Source organism: Tinamus guttatus, unplaced genomic scaffold, assembly GCF_059628265.1.
Source record: "Tinamus guttatus ecotype Peru unplaced genomic scaffold, ASM5962826v1 Tinamus_guttatus_pri_ptg000659l, whole genome shotgun sequence".
Taxonomy (NCBI): domain Eukaryota; kingdom Metazoa; phylum Chordata; class Aves; order Tinamiformes; family Tinamidae; genus Tinamus; species Tinamus guttatus.
Window position 1 is genome coordinate 2,941,491 of NW_028289193.1, and position 9,683 is coordinate 2,951,173.

The following is a 9,683-nucleotide window of genomic DNA, read 5'->3' on the forward strand; positions in this document are numbered from 1 at the left end:
TTTTAGAAGCTGAAAACCAAAGTGTTGTTTCCCTCTTTTCTGTTTTAAAAAAAGTAGTTTCTGATGTGATTACTTCCTCTGACTGTGTGTTGTTTGCAGGAGTTGTCTGTTCTAGAGTGTCCAGAAGAACGTCTGGCAAAGCACAAGTGTCTGATGAGCCTTTTAAGGACAAAGTAAAAAATAGTTGTCCTGTCTATTTTTCTTCAGTTAGAAGTACCCCAACTCCAAAATACACATTTCTTGCTCCACAGGACACAGATAGCCATTCCACCAGTATACAAGGGGATAGAGGAGAGATGAAATTCCAAAACCATTTCTGGTTGTTTTGGATTCTGATGCTGAAACTTCATTAAATCCTCTTTCAGTGGAGATTTCTCTCACCAGGTCATAATAAAATAGTAAATCTAATATTTTCTTTGAATTTGATTCTGCTCGTATTTTCTGTTTCCCAAGTGGCTTTTTATGTTATGAAGACAATAGTCTGGTATGTATTTATAAGTTAATCTATTTACAAGTTAATCTCGTGACATTTCTCTGCATCTGGAGGAAAACACCCAGGACAATAATGCTGGCTAATAATATCAAACTGATGAGCAAAGAAATAGCACCCACATTCTCAGCTGATGATGTGGCAAAGATCAAGAAATTCTGCAAAGCTCAAACTAAAGTAAGTTATAAATTGCATTAATACTGGCTAATGGATAATGAGATTCCATTCTAATGTTGATAATGTGCAATGTAAGTGTTTCCTGTTTCTTAAATAGGATATCTTTGACCATTTAAGCAAGTCTTTAGCACCAAGTGTTCATGGCCATGAGTATATTAAAAAAGCCATTTTGTGTATGCTTCTTCGAGGTAATGAGAAGTTCTCAACAATGGGACACGCATTAAAGGAGACATCAATATCTTATTATTAGGTAAGAGCATGTAGAGTTAATAGCGCATTGATAAGTTATTTTATTATCCCCCCTCCTCATCATGCCAGTGTAATTCTGTTATGCAATATTAGCAAGAAAATAAAAGCCAAACCAGTACAAAGACTCATTTTGTCTTATATAAGAATGTTTGTTAGTGTCTTAGGATCAATTTATTTTATCCTTGGGCACATTTTTACAATTACTTCTGTTTTGTCCCACACTTCCCTATTTACTTGACATCTGTTCTATGTTTTCCAGCTAGTGCAGTCATGATGTGCAGCAGAGTCTAATCCTGCACTGCTTATTGAGGCGAAACACCCACTGATTCCACGAATGGGCTTGGGCACATCGCGCGGGTTGATGAACTATTCCACTTGTGTCACTTGTCGGCACGGTGGCTGCTCGGTTGTGACTTCATTTCTAAATACTTTGTTTTCAGAGCTCATCATTAAGTTACATTAACCTGATAATGCTAACCTGATGCACAAAAGCTCTTGGCAGAGGTATCAGCTTCCTTGCATAAATCGAGCTCTTCATTTCTACACTTCATTTCAGCTCTGTGCTGATCTGATCACATATTTGGTAGCTTGTTTTAGAAATGAGTTAGCCTGAAGCCCATTTCTTTTCAAAACCTTCTGTTTGAATATGTCCCTTTTCTTACGAAGGGGACAGCGTGCAAACTTTTGGGCAGTCCTGAAGCAATGCTTCATCTACACTGCACTATGTGCATATTTGCAAGTCAGATGGGACTTGTCATGATTTGTTACCCCGCAACCTCATGTTGAAAGAGCTTGCACACTAGCTCCAAATACCTTGCTGTGTATCAAAACAGAGTGTGTGAGGAGCCACGAAAATTCAAAGCAGTTGTATAATGGTGCATCAGTGACTTCCTAAGAGATCTGCTGGACTTTGGACCAAAGAGCTATCTGTTAAGTGGATCTTTCAATAGAATTAAAAGCTGGTAAAAGATTTTAAAGAAAAAGAGGGAAAATAAAGGATTCTTAAGAAAAACTCTAATAACGAAAGTATAGTTTGAAAATTTCCACCATATTTATTGAAATAGGAGGATTTCTGAGTATCTCTTTAAAACATACCTATCTTGGAATAACACCTGAAGATTGTCAAGCATGTAAAATACTGTAATTACATAGCTTTTTCTTAAAAAAAAAAAAAACACATATATACTTATATGTGCGTATGATATTTAACACTATTGACTTCAGAAACACCAACTTCTCTGTATCTTGTTTTTAGTTTGGGGCTGAAATGAATGATTGCAACATTTGTTATATACCCCCAACTGTTGGTGTGACCCTATCATGCAGCCAAGTTGTTAGGCAGTGCCTGGTGCTAGATTTTTAAATTTGCTAAGAACAGGGAGCATTCTGGGAGGAAAATGCTGGAATAAGAATTTAAAATTCTAAAATGCAGAGAGTTTCTTGCCAGATGCTGTGAACTCAGGGAACTTTAAAGCTTAAACCCATGTCTATCTGCAATGCTTTGTCTTGTTTCAATAGCTTTAGCTTGGGCTTTCAAATAACTGATCAAGCATGGGCAGTGTCTATACCTGAAATAATGTCAAGTATTAGTTTAATTTCCTCACATTTTTCACCTGCTCCAGAGTTAAATTGCATTTTATATACCTCCTGATAGTTATATGAAAGTTATAGCTCACAACTAGGTAACTTACAGTATAGAGGGACTACTAGAATAAACAGCACCATTGGGCTGCAAAAAGTTGGACTAGTGCAGAGCACTGGTGAATTGTCTGTTCTCCATCTGATTTGACAGCTATTTATTTTGCACTCTTATTCGGGCCTTCTAATAGCTCTGATTTTATTGTGTTTCCAATAAATTGAGGAAACTGATATCCCATGAGCGTTTGGGTGATTAGTTGTAAAAATGCTTTGTAAGGGTGAGAACATTTATTGGATTCAAGTTCATTCCTTCTAGAGACTGAAGGCACCAAGATCTGAGGATTTTTGAGCAATTAGCCCCTGATATTGTCAGCAAATATGTAATGACTGTTCTTAACTTTCAGCTCACGGATCCAGGGCTTCTTCCTGCTGCCGCGTGCTGAATACCATGATAGGAAAAATACAGACAGAACTTCCATATCGGTTACCTGGAATTTTTTTCCACTGCTCTAAGACCAGTCTGCAAGAGGTTTTGACTCTACAGTGGCAACTTGGCAAAGTAAGTGCTCTGCTCTCCCCTTTAAGAAATCTTTATACTGCAAAATACTCCTGGCCTGTTTCTGCTATCAGGAGGGGACTGCCTGCATCTCATCTGAGAGCAGATTAAGAAAGTGGTGCTCGGCCTTGCATTGCCAAGGAGGGTGAACTTGGTGTCCCCCAAGCTCTAAAACGGGGCTGTTGGGCGATGGGCTGGGCGGTGCGATTGGCCTAGTCCGCGTGTCCAAGCCCCTGTGCACTGCTGTGCTCTGCAAAAGATGCTTCTCCCATTTGACCTATGCTGTTAATAGGCTTTACTGCGAATTTAGCATCTCCTAAGCAGCCTGCGATTCATTGAGGCAGGTGACAAGAAGAAAGACCAGACCAGTGCGCTTTAATTAGACTGCAGCTTCATTAATTGAACTCTTCCGTGAGGCCGTTTGTGCTGGTATCTGTGTGCATGGGACAGGAGGACCTTGGCTTGGAGCCCAAAACTGAAGGAGCCCTCACCCTTGTCCCGGCCTCATCGCAGTCGATGTCTTCAGACCGCTCCATTTGCCTCGGGAGCTGCAGTCCCTGCAGAGCAGCATCTCCTGGAGCCTCTGCTCTCACCTGAGCTCATTGCTTGGCCCCGGGCTCTGCCTGGAGAGGCTGAGAGTTGCCCAGTGAGGTGGGTTTGCCTGGGAAATGCTAAACCTTCCCAATGGAAACGCTAAACCTTCCCAATGGAAACTCTCACTGGGGAAGAGTTTGGACGCAGCTGCTGCAAGGACAGGTTTGCATGGCCTAGGAGAACCTCAATAATGAACCTCAATAATATTGAATCTCAATAATATTGAACCTCAATAATATTTGTGGAATGGAAAAAAAAATCATTTTTACCTCAGCCCTGCTGCATCATCTCATCAAGATGCTGTGGGAAACGAGGCAGAAAACTAATATATAGGTCTGGCCTCAGACAATCTGGGCATGATCTGACTTTTCTGTGACATGTTTGTGCAACACAGATCTAAAACAAGGAAAGCAGAAGCCAAGAAACTTTTCTCATAAGAAAAAAAATGGCACCTCCTAATCTGGGTATTGAGACATGATGAAGACGCACATGAAGCATGTGTATGACCTCCCCCATGAGAAGACACTAGTGGTTTCCTCATTGGGATCCCAGCTTGCCCACCTAGTCAAAGACACTTTTGTGATCTTCCCAGTCACTCCAAAACATTGGAGGAAAAACATGAACTATCTGGTCTGCAATGACCTGGGAGCTCCACCAGTTCCTACAGCCAAGGCAAGTGAGAATCTTATTTACTGCCCTAGGCCACAGCTGACGGAGAAATGGGGGCAGTCCCAGGGATGGTGGTAGAGGCAGTGCTGTGGTGGGACCTGGGAAGGGGTGATGGCCACGGGCTTTTCTTCACTCCTTGGGCTTGCAATGACACATTCTGTTTTGTGTGGTGCTCGTGCCACTGCGTCCCTTGTTGTCATCCTAGCTGCAGGATTCCCAGGTTTCCCAAGGGAGAGCATCCCAAAAGGGCCCTGTGGTCGCAGGGAGCTTGCGTTGTTCCCGGCTGGCCTACACGGATGCGCCCGGCACGTTAGCGATGTGCAGTATGGTGCATTCTTACAGGTGGGTTTAAAATTGAGGAAAGAGCAGGGGATCAGTCCTACTGTGAGACCAGAGCCTATGGACAGCAAAGCAAATGGGCAGTGGAGCAAACGGATGGGCTCCTGAGCAGCAGGAATTGTTCACAGTTCCTGTTGGCAAAGGAGCAGCTACAGCAGAGCCTCTAGTCTGCTGTGCAATGAGCTACGGTGGGTATTTGCTATCTCTATTTTTTTTCTGAAAGGCCCCTTTTCTCTTAAGAAAGATAGTATTTTCTTGCCCCAAAGACTCACTTTCCCACTTCATCGCACACACGTTAAAACCTAAGCATGGTCACCCTCCTTTCAACCAAGTCAGACCCGTAGTTGCCCGTAGAGATGGTTCCTTAACCAGCTGAGACACGTTCATTTTCCCTGTACCAATCCCAGTTCCAGTGTTATTTTATGTAGCTTGTAATGCTCCATTCTGCATGAACAAACACCATGTACACGAGTGGTCTGCTTCCAAAACCCGAGTGCTCACAGCATGACAATGAGTAAGAAAAAAATCAATATCGCAGATGAAGAGCAAGACATGCTGCTGACAAGAGTTGATTTTTTTCCTTTTTTTTTGTAGCATAGGCTACATAGATCCAGATGGTGCTAAAAAAATCCCAGGAACGTGCATGTGCATAGAGCTCTGGAAGAAAAAGATGGCTCTTTCTAGTTACATATTAGCGACCTTTAAACAGAACAGCTGTCATTAAAATGCTAATCTAAATGTTCCATCTTTTTTTTTAAAGAGATAACATGTAAGTATGATGAATTGTACTTATCCTGCCCCCTCCCCATGAATACTGCCCTGAAATAGCAGAAATATGTATGTGCTGGGTGAGTCAGCGTTGCGAACTAGGGAAACAGCAAGGTTTGATTTTGTTCTTTTAGGTTCCAGCTATTCAAGTTAAACTTCTTTGACATTGTTCTGTTTTCACAATAGGCCAAGTCAAAGGTAGGGGCTGTTTCACCTCAAACAGAAGGAGTTTAAGGATTTATGAGCAAATGAAAACTGGAATGGAAATCTGTTTGCAGTGTGTATGATATGTGCCCTAGTGTGCTTGTAATTGACTTTGGCTTGAAAAACAAATGAAATGGTTCAAGATTTTTTCATGCATTTTGTGAAAGAAATACAGAAACAAGCAAAGAACAAAAAAAAGAAAGTAGACAATGGTTTTGAAGACATTTGATGCAAAATAAACTGATTCAGGAGTAACCCAGTGACACTCTTCTTTGTAATCCAGCAAATTCCTATTTTGTGGTGTGGGAGGGCTGATCAGTCTGAACTGCTGTTGTAATTTTCATTTTTAATCAGTTCATTCTGTTGGTGATCAGAAAGAGGAACAGACAAGGATAGCAGATGATTTATCATTTATCATGATTTATCAAAAGAATCTGTAATTTTCTTTCACAAAAAAAAAAAATTGAAATTTGGCTTTAGATACACTTTTTGTAATAAGCTAGTAGACATGTAGCTGAAAGAAGTGGGCAAATCAGCACTCTGGATTTAATTTCTTCATAAGTTCATAATGCAATCAGGGTAAAATAAAAATATTTTGCCATTACTGCATCAAAAACTATGGAAGTCTTTAAGCTCCAACTTTAAATTTGAGAAACAACAATTGACTACACGACTCCTCAAAAGCAACATTTCGTTACCTTGGTGGTTGTCTTCTCCTTTGGGCTGTCTGCCTTCCTGGCACTAAAAACAGCCTGAAAGAGCATTCCAAATGGACAGCAGAATAAGGGACAGTTTAAGAGAAACCAAATCTGCTTTGAATGAAGTGTTGCCATCAGACATGTGGTGTCTGTGTCTTAGCAAAGTGCCTGTTCTCTAGTAGTGGAAAATAGGAGATATTAGGAAAACAAGTTGGGCTTCTCTGTTCTGACCTCACAGACTCTTTGCACCTAAAAAATGGCAATTCGTGAGTCCTGCGTTGCACCCTGGAACTTTATTACCTGGTATTTGTAATACTAGACACCCGAAACATTTAGCTGAAACAAAATAGCCATCAATCAAACCAAAATAAGATCAATCCCTTTTCTGCATTTAAACTGAGAATTGCCAGACCGCATATTAGATATGATTTGGTTCTTCACTCCTTGTGCAACAGCTGATGGACAACAAAGTTGTTCTGCGTGATGCAAATAGCAGTGAAATTGTGTGCCTGTATGAGCAGGATGAAGCTGTGTCTACTGTATAGCAGGGACATTTAACGGCACATCTAGAAGACATATCTGCAATACTGAGATCCTTGGAAACAAAGAGAGAAAGAGATAAGAGAAAAACCTACTGTTTTTCCTTTCAAATCTGAGTCATTTCTTGATTGTTTGTTTTTTTTTTTTTAGGAGGGTTAACTCCATGCTGTAACTGCTGATAGAGTCACAGAAATAGACCTAAACACAAATCTGTGTTGCAGCATCTAACTTAAATCACTACAGCTGGGAGAGGAGTGGAAAAGAGGAGGCAGTTGGGGCAGGTTTAACACTGCTGGGGTTTAGTATCATCTTAGTATCTCAGAGATTTCACATACAGATGCTTTCAATAAAGGTTTTTATTAAAGTTTTCTGCAAATAAATCTAATTTAGGAAAGAAAAGCAATCAGCCAGTCTCTTAAATAGGACTACGACCTTCTGCATGGCTTTTAGACAGCCTGTTGTGGTAGCTGGATGTGATGAGAAGCTACCTCTAATGTTTCAAGTCTATGTCTCCCAATTTAAGCTATTTCACTAAAAATAATAGGCTCAGCCCTCACAACCATGTCGGAAAAATCTTCTCAAGGCCTGGTAGCCAGCTCCAGATGGGCGCTTTATGGGAATTTTCAGTGTTATTTTTACAGGAGGTGACCATTACTGAGGTGTTACAGCAGGAATCCAAGCAAAGCATATGCTCAGGAAGAAAACTCCAGAAACACAATGCTTCATTTTCCAAACCACCTATGTATTTTTAATCCCTCACTACATTCCTTGACAGAATAATACCAGTTGCTCTAAGCCAGTTGGGCTACGGCTTTTTGGGATGACCTTGTTTGCTCAGGAATTTGAGCTGGTAGTGTTGCATTTGTGATGTACAATAAAATGCACTCTAAAACCTGCCACAGCACTTCTTGAGTGATTTTTCTGTATTTAAAATTGAAACTAGCATTCCTCTTGAATATTTGTAGATGTTTTTAATGAAAGAAATAGGAGTCTTATTAAATGACCAGGTCGGTTCCTGATATTAATAAAACCTTTTAGCTCTGGGGAATCTGCACATCACTGCAAAGTGAATTGTTCTTATAAGGAAGGACCGTGCAGTTCATTTTGAGGAGCTCTTCACTGATTCCAGTTTGAGATGAGTAAGCAGAGACTTACGTTTTTCCATGGAAATTTTCCTTTTTGGGATACCCTACGGACTTGGTATCTTGGAAAGTATGTTGAAATATATCGTTCTGCATATTAAGCTTTCTCTTAATAACAGCACAAGAGAATTTAGACTTCAGGTAGCATTTACATTTCTGTTCATGCAATCAGGATTCCAGAAAGTATAAAAGTCCCTACAGTCACAAATAGTTAACACTGGAAATTATGAAATGTTCACTGTTTATAATTCCTAAACATTTTAGCCAGATTCAAGTTCATGAAATGGCCTCATTTATCTCTTCTTAACTCCATGTAAATCTATGTGCATATCTTAATAGAGTATTTGGAGGATTATTTGCATGAAAACCACTGATGAAGACATGTCAAAATAGGGAAGTTATTTTAAGACAGCTATCATAGTGTATCTTTCTATCCAGGATGTCTGTCAGCTTTGAAAAAAAAAAACAGTAATTTTGTCTATTTTCACAAATCTCTGGGTTCCAACAAAAGCCGATAAAATGAGCTATGAATGTTTTAAATATATTAACTACATTTCAGAGAATATAAACCAATGGAGTGCTACATATGTGATGTCAGTGCAGAACCACACACAGTTGTGCATTCAGAGGAAACTTGGTTCCTTCACCAAATTGCCATATATTTGCAGGCTCGAAGGACCTCTTGCACTTCTAGCTCCACGTCTCACCCATTCTCAACATCCCACTGGATTACAGCCTTAGTTAAGGGTGTCAAGGAAGCCCATGAAACCAGCGGAGCCCTGAACCTTAGGAAGATTCGTCCTTCCTGGCCTCTGGAGCCCAGCCTTGTGTGCTCTGACCTTCTGGATTGCTAAGGAGAAGGATGCACACGCTGACACATTCATTTCACAGCCCTTCTCCAACCACAGAGCCCTTGGCTATCACCGTGGGCTCTCAGGCCACCTCATAGCCATGCCCAGACCCTAGGGCCCCTACCTGGCCGTGGGGTCAGACCTTGAATCTTTCCAGGTGTGTCTCCTCCAGCTCATGGCTAGTCTAGCTTGGAGTTTCCAAGTACACTTATGCAGACAGAGAATTACATTCACTGGGGCAACATAAGCACACCCAGGTCTCTCCAGTTGCTGACAAATAGACCTAAAGCCCTGTGACCCGTGGTATCTTCTGCAGTTGCTGGTACCTAGACCTTCCAACACACATACAAACACACACCCCAGCACCTCCAGGCACTTGACCTGCAAGCCCCATGGCCCACAGTTCTTCCAGATATTCATCAACAGACTTCTGCACCCCAGCTGCTCTGGTTGCAGGTGCTGAGACCTACCTGCAGCTTCATCTCCACTTGCTGGCCCCCAGACTTATTTTCCACACTGATCTCTCCATTCGTGGGCTCCATTTTCCAATGCTTGTTCTTGTCCGCTCTACCCTGAACCTTCTCTTTCCCCACCTTTAGCCCTTTCCCCACCTTTAGCCCTTTCCCCATAGCTGGCTTTAGCACAGTATTTTATCCAAATGGTGCTTTATTTTGCATACTTTACAAACCTTTAGCATGATGACTGAGATAATGATAACAAGAAGATAACAAGAATGATACAGTTGTGGTCTTCCAGTCATGCCCATCC